We start from the raw sequence: 16,801 nt of genomic DNA on the forward strand, positions 1-16,801 counted from the left end.
GGAACCTCCAAACTGGCAGGAAACCATACATTTTGGGATAAGTGTCCTGGAGGCAAAGAAAGGTAGGAAAAGGCGGGAATCTGGTGTCCAAATGTAACCTTTTGCTCATTATGCTCTCGTTACAATAAAATTAGCCTTGCAGATAAGAAGTACCCATCATGCACAGAAGCCATGACACTTCTGATCAAGGCTAAATAAGGACAAAAATTCCTCCTCCCCCGGGGAAGGTGGCGCTGGGGTGAAAATCAGGGAATATGACCCCCAAATCCCTCCCTCCCCAATGAACATTACACCCCATGTAACCGGCTTGCCAAAAAAAACTCAGGGCAGCTTACTCACCTGAGCCTGCCCCTCTCCCCAAGAGCGTACTATAGCTTAAATAAATCCTCACTTTACTTTCTTGACCTCCCTGTCTCATCTCTGAATTCTGCCTGGGACGAGGCAAGAACCTTTCACTTTCAGGGTTACCTGAATCTGTGTCTCCCAAACAGCAATTCTTAAAGACCCCAAATAAATTCTTTTCCTGTTTGTTGTCTCCTGCATTATGTTATTTTGTTTTTGGTTGACACACTTAGCAATATATACATAGAGTCATCTTTGTCTTTGCTTGGGCTTGTGGTTCATTTCTTTCTATTGTTAAATTGTATTCCATTGCATATATAGGAGAGGAAAAATAAATTTTCCTCCACCCTTCTTTGTTCTTGGTTCAGATCCCACCCTGTAACGACCTCATAAAAAGCAACTTCTAATGCGTTTATATTGTTCCATGTTCGCAGTTTTGAAAAAAATTAATCAGCCTAAAATAATTCTTATATCAAACAGGCATATTTGGGGTCCATATGCTCTTACCCTTGACATGTAGGTGCCCCAATAATCTTATGCGTTCATCTACAGAAGAACATCCTAATATCTTTAAGCTTTTAGCCATTATGAATAGAACTTGTGTATAATTTTATGGTAGTTTTTGTTTGAACACAGTTTTTCAAAGCAATTGTCTAAATACTAGAGGTCTGATTTTTCTATCCTATGCTAAGACTTTTTTAGTTTTGGAAAAAACTGCCAAACTGTCTTCCAGAGTGATTGTACCTGTACTCCACCAGCAGAGAAGGAAAGTTCCTGTTGTTCTTCCCCCAGTTGATATTGTCATTTTTTGGAGTTAGCAGTTCAAATAGGTGTGCAGTGCTAGCTCGTTGTTTTAATTTGTATTTCCCTAATGGTATATGAAGTTGAGTATATTCTTGTATGCCTGTTTACACTCTGTATATCTTCTTTGGCCAGGAGTCTGTTCCAATCTTTACCCATTTTTAATGAGGTTTTTTGTTCTAGGGTTCTTGGGAAAATTTGATTATAAATCCTTTATTAGCTATGTGCTTGGCAAATATTTTTCTCTCAATTTGTGGTTTTTCTAATTTTATAAAATCCACATTATTAACTTTTTTCTTGTTGATAGGCTTTTGGTGGTGTATGTTAAGTCATCTCCACACCCAAGGTCATGTAGATTTTTTTTCCGTTTTCTTCTAGAATTTTTATAGTTTTTTAATTTAAGTTTGTGGACAATTTTGGGTGAGTTTGGGTACAAGTTGTAAAGTTTATGTCTATATTCATTTCATTCCATGTTTTCTAATTACTTGGAGTAGTGTCCAGTTTTCCCAATACCATTTTCTCAGGGGACTGTCCTTTCCCTGTTGTATGTTCTTGGCCCTACTGTCATGAATTAACTAACCACACATATGTGGGATTATTGCTGGGCTCTCTATTCTGTTCCTTTATTCCATGTATCTGTGTTTGTGACAGTTCCACACTGTTTTGGTTACCTTAGTTCTGTGATACAGTTTGAAGTCAGAGGGGGAGATGCCTCCAACTGTTTTCTTTTTTCTCAGAATCCCTTTGGCCATTCAGGATCCTTTGTGGTTCCATACAAATATTATTATTTCTGGTTTTATGAAAAATGCCATTGGAAATTTAATCAAGATTGCATTGAATCTGTAGATGGCTTTGGGTAGAATGGACATTTTAGTAATAGTAATTCTTCCAATCCATGAGCACAGAATATTTTTCTATTTATTTGTGTCTTCCATTTTTAAAATCAGTGCTTGATAGTTTTCTGAGTACAGGTCTCTCATGTCCTTGGTTAATTTATTCCTAGGTATTTTGTTCTTTCTGATGAAGTTATAAACGGGATTTTCGTAATGTCTCTTTCTAGTGGTTCATTATTAGTGCATAGAAACTTAACTGATTTTTGTGTATTGATTTTATAGTCTGCAACTTCACTAAATTTTATTCCAACAGTTTTTTTTGTGGAGTGATGTGGAAAGTTGTAATTCTAAAATCCCACTGTTTCTACTGTATCCCAGGTCATCCATAACACCCAAGACATGGTGGCTCCTAGTGTAATCTTCTTACGGTGTCTCTTAATAACATGTGGACTCCTACAAGGCCAATTAACATCACAGCTTTCGTTGAACTGGATCTGGGTAAGTCTTGGCATTTATAACGAAGTTCGATGTGTTCTGTTTTTCTGGCATGGTATTGACATGGTTGTTTTGAAAAGTAATTTCTAGTAATTTCACACATACAGAAAATTTTCCACAAAGGTAAAAAGTATTCACATTTGCCACTTCACACAAAATACTCCAGTGTGTTTTACCCAAAACAGGGATACTCTCCCTGAGAACCAGCACATAAGCCCCAAATCAAGAAATTATATGGTACCCACATTATAATTTAATCCACAAGCCCAGTTTAACTTTCACCAGCTGTCCAAATGTTTGAAAGTATCTTTTTCCATTCTGATCCGGTTTTCTTTTTTTTGGAATGATTACTTAGATTTTCCCTTATTTTTATAACCTTGATGGATTTAAGGCACACAAGACAAGTATGTGATCAGGGTGGCCTTTTCTGTATGGCTTTTTTCAGTACGGATGTTTTCAGTGTTTATCCATGTTGTAACACTTATCAGTACTTAATTCATTTTTCCCCACTGTTATTAAAAATACATTACATGACATTTACCATTTAAACATTTTAAGTGTACAGTTCTGTGGCATTAGCTACCTTCATACTGTTGTACAAATAACCTCACCATCCACGTCTAGAACTTTAAAATTTTTTCTCAAGTGAAACTCTGTATCCATTCACTTACAGCCCTCAGCCCCTGGAAACCATTCTTTTTGTCTCTGAATTTGACTTCTCTGGACTGACTTACTTCACTCAGCATGGTGACTTCAAGGTTCATCCATGTTGTGGCATGTATGAGAATTACTTTAGTTTTAAAGGCTGAATCATGTCCTATTGTGTTTATTCGTTCATACCATATTTTGTTTACTCATTCATCTGTTGATGGGTACTTGGGTTTCTGCCACCTTTTGGCTACTGTGAATAATGCTGCTATGAATATGGTTGTACAAATATCTGTTTCAGTTTCTGCTTTCAAATATTTTGAGTATATATACTGAAGTAGAACTGACAGATCATACATTAATTGTCTGTTTAAGTTTTTGAGGAACTACCATATTGTTTTCCAGAGTGGCACTACCATTTTACTTTATTCCTTTATATGGTATAGGATAGTTTATGGATTTACCCATTTTATTTATCCATTCACCCTTTGAAGGACATTTTACTTGTTTCTATGTTTTGGCTATTGTGAACTGCACTGCTATGAATATTTGTGTACAAGTTTTTGTTTGCACACCTGTTTTTATTTTTTAATTTATTTTTTATTGAAGTATAGTTGATTTACAATGTGTTAGTTTCTGCTATACAGCAGTGATTCAGTGTTACATATATATATTTTTAAATATTCTTTTCCATTATTGTTTATCATAGGATACTGAATATAGTTCTCTGTGCTATACAGTAGAACCTTGTTTATCCATTCTATACATAATAGCTTACATCTGCTCACCCCAACCTCCCACTCCATCCTTCCCCCACCCCCCTCCCCCTTGGCAACCACAACTCTGTTCTCCATGTCTGTCTGTTTCATAAATAGGTTCATTTGGGTCATATTTTAGATTCCACATATAAGTGATATCATATGGTATTTGTCTTTCTGACTTCCTTCACTTAGTATGATAATCTCTAGTTGCATCCATGTCGCTGTAAATGGCATTATTTCATTCTTCTTTATGGCTCAGTAGTATTCCATTGTATATATGTATCCCATCTTTATCCATTCATCTGTCGATGGACATTAAGGTGGTTTCCATGTCTTGGCTGTTGTGAATAGTGCTGCTGTGAACATAGGGGTGCATATATCTTTTTGGATTAGAGTTTTGTCTGGATATATGCCCAGGAATGGGCTTGCTGGATCATATGGTAGTTCTATTTTTAGTTTTCTGAGGAACCTCCATACTGTTCTCCATAGTGGCTGCACCAACTTACATTCCCACCAACAGTGTAGGAGGGTTCCCTTTTCTCCACATCCTCTCCAACATTTTGAATACCTGTTTTCAATTTTTTGGGGTCTATAGGAGTGACGTTGTTGTACCATATGATAATTGTATTTTTATCTTTTATTGGAAATGCCAAACTATTATGCACATAAGCTGCACCATTTTCCATTTCCACAAGCAATGTTGGGTTTCATTTTCTCTACAGTGTTAACATTTGTTAATTTCTGTTTTTTGATTATAACCATTTTAGTATGTGTGAAGGAGTACTGAATTATGGTATTACTTTGCATTTCCAGCACAACAACTGATGTTTTACACCTTTTCACGTGCTTGTTGATTATTTGCTTTTCTTGTCTGGGGACAGGTCTATTCAAGTCATTTTCCATTTTAAAATTTGTGTTGTCTTTTTGTTGATGTTTTGTAAACGTTCTTGATATATTCTGAAGAACAGATTCTTGTCTGATATAATACAATGTGCAAATATTTTCTTCTTTTCTGCCGGCTGTGTTTTCACTTTTTGGATATCATCTTTTGATGCACAAAAGTTTTTAAAATTGAGGAAATATAATCTGCCCATTATTGCATGGTTATTGTAACCTTCTGCCTTTGCTTTTCTGTAACTATCGATTCCAAATGTAAGATGCCAGCCTGCCACCTCTATCCTACATTGAATTCATTGCTTGCTTCCTTTACAGATATAGTAGTATTACTATTGTTAGGTATTACCACCATGGGAAAGAACTTACAGAGTCCAGTATTTATGTATAGCACATTTTGCCTTTGCTCTACAGAGTCCATTTATTTCCATAGTTACTTAAGTCAGCAACTTTTGCCCTACCAACAGTGAGTTTTTTCTGTACATTTCTAAATCAGTTAGATTCTTTGTCACATCTGTATTCCATCCTGTGACACTCCCATATCGTAAATAAATTTGATTATGATTTACTTGTTGGGTTGTAAAAACCCATGGGTTTAGATTAATGCATAGTGGCAAGTATCCATCAAAGTACCATATAGAACATTTCAAACCCCACACCATAACTTGTTTACCATCTTCTTTTTTTAAAACAAATTAATTTATTTTATTTTTGGGTCTTCATTGGTGTGCGCAGGCTTTCTTTAGTTGCAGTGAGCAGGGGCTACTCTTCATTGCAGTACACGGGTTTCTCATTGCAGTGGCTTCTCTTTTTGCGGAGCACGGGCTCTAGGCGCACAGGCTTCAGTAGTTGTGGCTCACAGGCTCTAGAGCGCAGGCTCAGTAGTTGTGGCACACAGGCTTAGTTGCTCTGTGGCATGTGGGACTTTCCTGGACCAGGGCTCGAACCCGTGACCTTTGCATTGGCAGGCGGGTTCTTAACCACTGCGCCACCAGTGGGAAGCCCTACCATCTTTGTTTTGCCTATTCCCGAATGTCATATAAGTGGGGTCATACAGTGTGTACCTCCTCAGACTGGATTTTTTCACTTAGCAATACTGTATACTTGTAAGATTAATCCATGTTTTATGCAAAAGTTGATGGTTTATTCCTTTCTATGTCTGAATAGTATTCCATTGCATGTGTATGAGAGGAAAAATAATTTTCCCTCCATCCTCCTAGGTTCTTGGTTGAGAAGTGCCCCCCATAATAAAAGATTACCATCAGAAAAACAAAGAGAATTTTAATAACATTTGTACTTCCTATATGCATGGGCGATGCCCAGGAAAAATTAGTCCCTGAAATGGCCTAAGTCATCACCTTAAATACCACCTTCACCTAAAAACAAAAGAAGGGCTCCCTGGTGGCACAGTGGTTAAGAATCCGACTGCCAATGCAGGGGACACGGGTTTGAGCCATGATAAGTGTTTCATGAGATTTAGTCATCTATTCCTGGTACAGAGAGGGAGACAACTTTTTAAATGGAGATTTCCCTTATAAATGTAAATTTCCTTCACAAAAGTGTAATATTGACTTGGTTTTCAGAAATTGTCTTTTTTAAAAACAATCAATCAAGCCAAAATAATCCTTACACCAAACAGGCATATTTTGGGGTCGCAAATTCTGTTCCCCCAACATGGATGTACCCCAGTTTTCTTATATGTTCATCTGTTGAAGGGCATACTGATTTAAGTTTTTAGCCATTCTGAATAGAGATGCTATGCTTAATTGCATCCTCGTTTTTGTTTGGACCTAGCTCTGAAGAGCAGTTGTCTAAATACTGGAGGCAGGATGTTGGCTCTTTAGGTGAGATTTGTTTAGCTTTGGAAAAATCTTCCAAAATGTCTTACAAAGTAGCTGTATATTTATTTTACTGGCAGTGATGTATAGTTCCCATTGTTCCTCACACTCCATCAATTAGTAGTGTCTTTTTTTTTTTTCTTGAGTTCAGCAGTTTTAATAGTTGTGCAGTGCTACCTCATTGTTTTAATTTGTAAGTCCCTAATGATATATGATGTTGAGTATATTTTTGTATGCTTATTTACTATCTACTTTGGCCAGGTCTCCATTCAGATTTTACCCATTTCTAATGGGGTTGTTTGTTCTATAGTTCTTGATATAATGAGTACAAATCCTTTATCAGATAAGTGTTTTGCAAATCTTTTTCTTTCCGTTTGTGGCTTATCATGGGATTTGGGGCTCCATTTGAGTCTGAACTTTCAAATTTAGTGTATTCACCTGCCAGCTGAGAGCAGGGCCTCCAGTGGAAGGTAAGTGGCTGAGGCTTGCACTTCCAAACTGGCCAGCAGGTGGAGCCAAGTCCACCTCTCTGACTTTCGAGGCAAGTGCGTGTTCAGCCGAAGGACTTGATTCCATGCAGCTGACCGGGGCTTGGTCTTTTCAGGATTCTCCAGGGCTTTGGCTTCCGGACAATGACTGGCTGAGTCAACATAGACAGGAGGTTGGTCTCCTCCGGACATACTAGTCCATGCAGACAGGAGCCAGTGTCTTCAGGACCTGCTGGGAGGCACCGCCGCAGGAGTAAAAGGTAAAGAAAACGTGGGGAGAAGCTTCCTGTATGCGGCTGACTGCTGAAAGGGGGTCTATTTTCAGAGAAGCCAGCAGACAATGGGCTTGATGTGGAAACTGGATTTCAGGTCATTTTGTGTGTAGACAGTTTCCAGTGTCTTTCTTTGGTGTGTGGTATCTAGTTTCTTTGGCATCAGTTTATTGAGGGGACTTTACCCCAGTGTATGTCCTTGGCAGCTTTGTCATAAATTAAGTGACCACATACATGTGGGTGTATTTCTGGGTTCTCTGTTCTGTTCCTCTGGTACATGTGCCTGTTTTATGCCAAGTTTTGGTTTTGGTTCCTGTAGCTTCACAGTGTAGTTAGAAATCAGGGGGCAAGTCGACTCCAGCTGTGTTCTCTTCCTTAGGATTGCTTTGGCTATTTGGGGTCCTTTTTGGTTCCACACAGGATATATAGAATTGTTTGTTCTGTTTCTGTGAAAAATGCCACTTTAATTATGTTGGAGATTGAATTGAATGTGTACACTGCTTTGGAAGGATGAACGTTTTAAGAATATTCTTTCAGTGCCTGATCACAAATATTTTTGTGTCTCTTCGGTTTATTAGTGTCTTACAGTTTTCATTGTGCAAGTCTTTCACATCATTGGTTAAATCTATACCTAGGTATTTTGTTCTTTTTGATGCAGCTGTAAATGGGGTTGTTTTCTTAATTTTTCTTTCTGATACTTCTTTATTAGTGTATAGAAACTCAAATGATTTTTGTGTATTGCTTTTGTATCATGCAGCTTTACTAAATTCATGTATTACTTGTAACTTTTGGTGGTTTGATGTGGAAAATTGTAATTCAAAAATCCCTTTGTTTCTACCACATCCCAGGTCATCCACAACCCCCAAGACACAGTGACTGCTAATAATATAATCTTCCCATAGCACCTCTTAATAATATATGATTCCTACAAGAGCAGTTAAGCAGCTTAACCATTTTGGGTGAAATGAATCTGGGTAGGGCTTGGCCTCATCATGAAGTTTGATGTCTTATCTATTCTTCTGGCATGGTGTTGACATGTTTTGAAAAGTTTTTTACTTTCTACTAACTTCAAACATACAGAAAACTTGCAGTAGCAGTACAATGTAGTCTTTATCTGTAAGTTCAGATTCCCCAGTCATCACTGTTTTACCACATATGCCAATTTCAATGACTGTTTCCATTGTGTTTTCACCCCAAAAAGGGACACTCTCCCAGGAAACACCCCTATAACCCCCATATGAGAAATCATTACAGTTTTCACCTTCTAATCCAATCCACTGGCTCCACTTCCACTTCCATCACCTGCCCCAAAGCACGAAAATGTCTTTTTCCATTCTGACCCAGTTTTCTTTTTCTGGAAGCAATCTTGAGACTTCCCCTCATTTTCACAGCCTTGATGGATTTAAAGCACACAAGATGAGTATGATCTGGGTGGCCTTTTCTTTTTTTTTTTTTGCGGTACTCGGGCCTCTCACTGTTGTGGCCTCTCCCGTTGCGGAGCACAGGCTCCAGACGCGCAGCCTCAGCGGCCATGGCTCACGGGCCCAGCCGCTCCGCGGCATGTGGGATTCTCCCGGACCGGGGCACGAACCCGTGTCCCCTGCATCGGCAGGCAGACTCTCAACCACTGCGCCACCAGGGAAGCCCTGGGTGGCCTTTTCTGCATAGCTTCTTTCTCTTAGGATGTTTTCAATGTTCATACATGTTGTAACTTGTATCAGTACTTCATTCACATTTACCACTTAAACCATTTAAAATATATAGTTCTATGACATTCACATTTATATTATTGTACAAATATCCTCACTATCCATCTCCTGTACTTGTTTTATTCCAAGTGAAACTGCATCCATTAACCACTAACTCCCTTCAACCCTTGTCAACCACATTCTACTTTCTGTCTCTGAATTTCACTTCTCTGGATACCTCACAGAAGTGGGATCATATAGTATTCGTCCTTTTGTGACTGGGTTATTTCACTTAGCATAATGACTTTAAGACTCATACATGTTGTAGCATGTGTCTGAATTTCCTTAGTTTTTAAGGCTGAATAATGTACCTTTGTGTATATTATCACATTTTGCTTATCAATTCATCTATCCATGGACACTTGGGTTGCTTGTGCCTTTTGGCCAGTGTAATGCTGCTGTGAATATGGGTGTACAAATATCTGTTTAACTCCCTCCTTTCAAACCTCTTGGGTATATATCCTGAAGTGGAAGTGAATCATACTTTGTTTTTGACGAACTGCCATACTGTTTTTCCACAGCAGATGGCACCATTTTGCTATATTTCTATGTATGGCAGAATAATATGGAACTTTTTATAGATCTACCCTCTTTTGCTTATCCATTCATCCACTGATGGATATTTGAATTTTTTCTACCATTGGGCCAATGTAAGCAATGCTGCTATGAATATTCACGTACAAGTTTTTGTTTGAACTCCTGTTTTCAATTCTTTGTGGCATATATCTAGGCATTGAGTTCTTGAACCAGACTCTAATTGTATTTTACCTTTTTGGAGGAAATGCCAAACTATACATTTCCACAAGCAATGTGTAAGGGTTCCAATTTCTCTACATTGTTGCCAGCATTTTTGTTTGTTCTTGATTATAATCATTTATTACATGTGAATAGATGTCACTTTGTGGTTTTAATTTGCATGTCTATCATAACATTAAAGAAATATACCTAAGAGCGTTTTATTAGACTCTCAAACCTCAGGACACTGCTTAGTAGACATAGCTGTTGTATAACCAAAAACTATTCATTCTCTTTAAACAAATTTTAAAAACCATTAAGCACAAAAACGATCCACCAAAATTCATTACAATATCACAACCACTGAATTAACCCAGTTAACCCAAGCCCGCCATAAATTTGTGAAGGTTTTGAAGAAAGACCTACAAAACTACCAAAATAGTACTTAAAACAAATACAACGTGTGTCATCATTATTCTTAAATGCAATGTAATCGTGGCCAATGATCTGAAAAATCATCATTGTATTTTAGCTATAGAAACACTAATGACCAACATTTTAAAATCCCACCCATTAATCAGAATTGTTAATAATGCATATAATGATCTACCAGCCCCATCAAATAGCTCATGATGAAAATTTCATCCCTGCTTTATATTTAATTTTACAAATCTTGACAGGGTTATTTTTTGAATTTTTTTGGCTCCATTGGGTCTTCGTTGCTGTGCGTGGGCTTTCTCTAGTTGTGGTGAGCAGGGGCTACCCTTCGTTGCGGTGCACAGGCTTCTCATTGGCAGTGGCTTCTCTTGTTGCAGAGCACAGGCTCTAGGGCGCACAGGCTTCAGTAATTGTGGCACACGGGCTCAGTAGTTGTGGCTTGCAGGCTCTAGAGCGCAGGCTCAGTAGTTGTGGTGCACAGACTTAGTTGCTCCACATGTGGGATCTTCCCAGACCAGGGCTTGAACCTGTGTCTCCTGCATTGGCAGGTGGATTCTTAACCACTGCACCACCAGGGAAGCCCAACAGGGTTATTCTTAACAATACATTAATACATCAGATACATCTCATCTATAACTCGTATCTACCAAAACAAACTATGGATGAATTATCTGGTATGTATATGCAGACAGACCTTTCCTATTCTTATTCTTTGTTTGCTTATTTATCCATGTAGGGCGAGCCCTGTGTTATGGATCTTACACCTTCCTAGAAATATGAAACAAACAACGGAATCATCCTACTATTTAAGGTAATAGTCCAGCATCCTTTTGAAGAACATCAGTCATGACAAGTCCCCTTTCAGTAATTCCTTACATTGGCATTAACCTAGTCAAATGACTCTTAGGAGGATTCTCAGTTGATAAAGCCACCCTTCCCCTATTCTTCACGTTCCACTTTATCCTCCTATTCATTATTGCAGCTTTAGCAGTTCTTCACCTATTATTCCTTCATGAAACAGGCTCTAATAATCCAACAGGGATCTCACCCTATATGGACAAAATCCCATTTTATCCATACTACACAATTAAGGATATCTTGGGTGCCTTGTTCCTATTTGTAATCTTACTAATACTAGTACTAGTCTCACCTGACCTTCTAGGTAGAGACAGTTATACTCCCCACCTAACCTCCTCAGCACTCTCCCTCACGTCAAACGAGAATAATACTTATTTTCATATGCAATTCTGTGATCTATTCACAACAAATAGGAAGTGTACTAGTATTAACCATCTCATTCCTAATTTGATTGATTGTCCCAGTACTTCATACAGTGAAACAATGAAGTATAACATTATGACCTCTTAGCCAACGTTTATTCTGGGTACTTGTAGGGGACCTATTAACAGTAACATGAATTGGAAGACAAACCATTGATCACCCATTTATTATCATCGGACAAACAGCATCTATTCTATACTTTCTCATAATTATAGTCCTTATACCACTAACAAGCATTATTGAAAATAACCTCCTAAAATGAAGAGTCTTTGTAGTATATTTATTACTTTGTTCTTCTAAACCAGAAAAGGAAAACATTTTTCCCTAAGACTCGAGGAAGAAGCTCCAGCCCCACCATCAACACCCGAAGCTGAAATTCCACTTCAACGATTCCCTGAACAACTTGCTTATGGGACATTAACACTGTCTTTAAGTACTGTGTAAGTATTTAAAAGTGACATCTTGAAAACTAACATTACTGTGTACTTTGTGCATTTTGTGCCCTTCCACATATGTAAGTATATATACCTTCTTATGCATAATACATGATATGTAATCATAAATTAATTATCCCATGTGTATAAGCAAGTACATCAGCCTATTGGTATTACATACACATTAAACAGCTTAACTCACATTAGATTCCAGGGGTAGTTGAAGTGATTGATATGATACAGGACATATGTTTATTAATCATACATATCACATAAAGTCAAATCATTTCCAGTCATCATGTTTATCATAACCGATAACCAGAGCTTAATAATCAAGCCACAATCAACCCATCCACAAATATGCCTCTCTCCTCGTTCTAGGCCAATGAACCATGAGGATTTCTATAAATGAACTGTATCTGGCATCTGGCTCTTATTACTTCAGGACCATCTCACCTAAAATTGCCTACTCTTTCCTCTTCAATAATATACCTCGATGGACTAATGGCTAATCAGCCATGTTCACACATAACTGGTTTCATGCTTTTGGTATTTTTAAATTGGGGGGCATGCTGTGACTCAGCTTTGGCCATCAGAGGTCTTAACACAGCCGAAATACTTGTAGCTGAGCTTGAATTGAGTATTATTTTCCAACATCATCTACCATAATATGTTATTGCATCAATGGTCACAGGATATAGAGCAGTTACACACATACCACACAGGCACACTCATATCTGGTAAACAGCTTGCTTAATCAAACCCCTACCCCACTAATTCTCATACTTTATATACCATTATCACCCTGCCAAACCCCCAAAACAAGTCGAAGCATGCAAGATTCAACTAACTCACCTAACAAACATACTGCTGTCACTTCACCAACCCAAAGTAAGTGTAACTCCAAACTTGCCTCTTAACTATACCATTGAATCATGTACATATATAAGGCTTATATAGACAGCCATCCCCCTCGATCTGTCATTTACCTCAAACAAAATTAAAATTACGTTTTAATAATCTCCACAAGAAAAAAATTATTTCAATATTTTAACATTGTCAATTAATTACATAAATATGATACATACAAAATCCTACTCAACCTAATGATGAAGCTTAATAATTAAAGTGAGGCACTGTAAATACCTAGTTGAGTTTACTAACTCCATAAACCCATAGATTTGGTCCTACCCTTTCTATTAATTTCAAATAAAATTACACATGAAAGTATCTGCATCACAGTGAGAATATCCTTTAACTCAAAAAAGATTAAAAGGAGCAGGCACCAAGCACACTAAAAAGTAGCTCAAAACAACTTACTTAACTACGCCCTTATGGGAAATGGCAGTGATAAAAATTAAGCCCCAAACAAAAGTTTTTGAGTAAGTTACATTAACTAATTAGGGTTGATAAATTTCATGTCAGCCACCTTGGTCATAAGATTAACCCATGTTAATAGAAATCCAGTGAAAAGCGTGTTAAAGATTACCCCAAAATAAAATGAAGTCCTAGCTAAGCTGTAAAAAGCCATAGCTAAAACAAAAATAAACTGTGACTTTCACATTTCTGATTACATGACAGCTAAGATCTAAACTGGGATTAGATCGCCCACTATGCTTAGCCATAAATTCAAATAATTATAACAATAAAATGATTTGCCAGAATACTACCAGCATCAACCTAAAAGTCAAAAGACTTGGCAGTGATTCATACTCCTCTAGAGGAACCTATTCTGTAACTGATAAACTCTGATAAACCTCACCAGCCCTAAGTATTGTCATCCTCAGGAAACTTTGGTAAACGATAGTAAGCAAAATTATGAGACATCAAAACGTTAGATCAAATTGTAACCTCTGGGAGGGGAAGAAATGAGCTATATTTTGTACCTCAGGACCATAAAATATATAAAATTCTGTAACACACACACACACACACACACACACACACACACACACACACACACTCTGACTCCCCCCTCAAAGTGATAACTTCATATCCCAGTAATAAGTTCCAAACATACAAGAGGAGATAAGTGAGCATACTGGAAAGTATGCCTGGATGAATCAAAGTGTAGCTTAAAGAAAAGTACCTGGTTTACACCCAGGAGATTTCATACTGCATGAACACTTTGTACTGAAACTAGCCCAAACTTCCCACCGAATTCAACTACCATAAGTGAATTAAACATTCATTCAACATCTAAAGTATAGGAGACAGAAATTTAAATCTGGTGTTATAAAGTATGCTAAGGGAATGATGAAAGAAGTACTCAAAATACCAAAAAGCAAAGCTTACCTCTTATCTCTTGCATAATGATTTAACTAGAAAACTTTAACATAGAGAACTTAAGTTAGATAACCTGAAAGCAGATGAGCTACTTATGAACAGTTTACAAGAACAAACTCACCTGTATGGCAAAATAGAAGATTTTCGGGTAAAGGTGACAAGCCTAACAAGCCTGATGATAGCTGGTTGTCTAGAAAAGAATTTTAGTTCAACTTTAAATATTACTTAAGAAACATAACTTTTATTATAACTTTAAATGTTATTCGAAAAAGGTACAGCTTTTAGTATCAGGATACACAGTTCCCCAGAGAGTAAGCATAAACAATACTTGGCTTAAAAGCAGCCACCAATTGCAAAAGTGTTCAAGGTCGACCACACATTCATCTTAAATACCAATAGTAAATAAACCAGCCCTAATTTAATACTGGACTAATCTATTAATAGAAGCAACATCTTCAGTTTGAGTAACAAGTAGTACTGCTCCTTGCCTATGCTTATATCAGAACATTAACCTACTGAGAGTTAACAGTAAAATAAACCTAGACCAATACCTAGTTATTTATTAAAACAATTGTTAAACCCAACACAGGCATGCATTTAAGGAAAGATTTTAAAAAGTAAAAGGAACTCAGCAATCACAAACCCTGCTCCTTTATAAAAAAACATTACCTCTGGCACTTCTAGTATTAGAGGCACTGCCTGCCCAGTGACATCTGTTTAATGGTCATGGTATCCTGAGTGTGGAAAGGCAGCATAGTCATTTTTTCCTAAGTAAGGACCTGTATAACTGATCACACGAGAGTATTACTGTCTCTTTTAATCAGTGAAATTGACCTTCCTGTGAAGAGGCAGGAATAATATGAGAAGACCCTATGGAGGTTTAATTAATTAATCCAAAAAAACAGTAACTGTACTTTAAGGAAAAACATAGCCTTTTTTTTAACATGTGTATACTGCAGTTTTATTTCAATTGCACAAACGAAGTTCATGTGTAGGAAATATAAATGAAACAGTACAGTAAAAATAGCAGAGAACCAAAAACTCTAAAAAGGACGTATATCTAAAGCACAAGAATTAGTGTTTCATCTTCAGTTTTGTTTGACACTTAATGCTTGCAAATTTTGAAACAAACTTTGAGATCATAATGACTCTTCTGAAGAGATTTCAGTACAAGCACTAAGATTGGACATTCAGTTGGTTTGCAACTGAGTTGTTAGCTATTTACATAGTGTATAGTACAGTCTTCTCACAGGTCAGATCACCTTCCTGTAATTAGAAAGGATCCCCTAAACTGCACTCAGCTTAAGACATCCAATGTACAAAGGCATGAAAACCATCATAATAATGTGGGTCCAAGTAACAGGTTTGATAAGGAAAACAAGCTTCTGTTTCCCATTTTAATTACTGAAATCTCTAACAATGACAAAACTGTCACAGGACAGTAACTGTATACAGTAATTCGATAAAACTTCTTGGAAAGAACACATTTAGCAATCTGAGATAATGCAGAATGACAGGAAATAAAACGTGATTCAACACTGGTTCTTTCTCTCATTTTTACACAGACATCATGTTACTATTAGACCAAGGCACAAAACGTTTAGTGCATAAACCAGTTTCTTTTTTAAGATCTAGCATTCTTATTGTAGTCTTTTATCTTACTTTGGACCACTTGTACCCAATACTCTATCCTACTATAGACTGTTTAACTTAATCAACAAAATCCAAAGTGATTTCTGACTAGATTTATGGGGGACATAAACATTTATATCATCGGGACTTCCTGGGTGGTCCAGTGGTAAAGAATGCACCTTACAATACAGGGGACGCGGGTTCAATCCCTGGTTTGGGAACTAAGATCGCACATGCCGTAAGGCAACTAAGCCCACGCGCCCCAACTACTGAGCTCACGCGCCTCAACTAGGGCCTGTGTGCCGCAAACTACAGAGCCCACGCACCCTGGAACCTCCCACCACAACTAGAGAGAAGCCTGCGCGCCACAATGAAAGATCCTGCATGCTGCAACTAAGACCTGATGCAGCCAAAAATAAAAATAAATAAATCTTTAATTAAAAAAATTCATATCAAAGTGTTTGCATAACCAAAAGTACAATAATAAAGATGAAAATGCCTATTTCTTTTAGAAAGCAGTACTTCATAAGCTTGCTGCATCTTTAATGTCTTTACTATTGGATGATAATAGTTGGTAGAAAAAAAGAAATGTATACTTGAATTATGATAGCTTATCCATCACAAATTAATCTAAAAATGAAGTTTCTACAGAAACAGGAACTATCTTAACAAGGAAAAAAAATTCCTTCATTCAAACCTCTTTGAAGTGGTAATGGCTGCAAACCTGCAGCATTTAGAAAACTATGCTATCAACAAGATCTGTCTTATGAATTTAGATTAAGAAATCTAGAAAGCAGATGAAAGTGGATTATTTCTTCAAAATTTTAGTACAACTACTGATAACCAAAGATTTCAAAGCAAATATGGCACATAAC

General features: G+C 37.2%; 1 protein-coding gene and 1 long non-coding RNA gene across 3 annotated transcripts in view; one reads left to right on the forward strand and one right to left on the reverse strand.

The window, feature by feature from the left end:
- The window catches only part of ZNF19 (zinc finger protein 19), a 58,736-nt gene that overhangs the window by 25,700 nt on the left and 16,235 nt on the right, over positions 1-16,801 (forward strand). Inside the window, exons 8-10 of one of the 2 annotated variants that reach the window (XM_024735462.1) lie at positions 2,355-2,474; positions 11,030-11,104; positions 11,880-12,014. The gene's annotated coding sequence lies outside the window, so the exon portion shown is untranslated. Of the gene's footprint in view, positions 1-2,354; positions 2,475-7,216; positions 7,232-11,029; positions 11,105-11,879; positions 12,015-16,801 lie in introns of those variants that run through there. The other variant, XM_024735463.1, reaches the window with a different exon arrangement.
- The window catches only part of LOC112393313 (uncharacterized), a 35,846-nt gene continuing 32,348 nt past the window's right edge, over positions 13,304-16,801 (reverse strand). The window contains exon 5 of the long non-coding RNA XR_003001885.1: positions 13,304-14,484. This is a non-coding gene — a long non-coding RNA (uncharacterized LOC112393313). The remainder of the gene's footprint in view (positions 14,485-16,801) is intronic.

This window comes from Neophocaena asiaeorientalis, unplaced genomic scaffold (assembly GCF_003031525.2).
Source record: "Neophocaena asiaeorientalis asiaeorientalis breed wild unplaced genomic scaffold, Neophocaena_asiaeorientalis_V1.1 scaffold40, whole genome shotgun sequence".
NCBI lineage: Eukaryota > Metazoa > Chordata > Mammalia > Artiodactyla > Phocoenidae > Neophocaena > Neophocaena asiaeorientalis.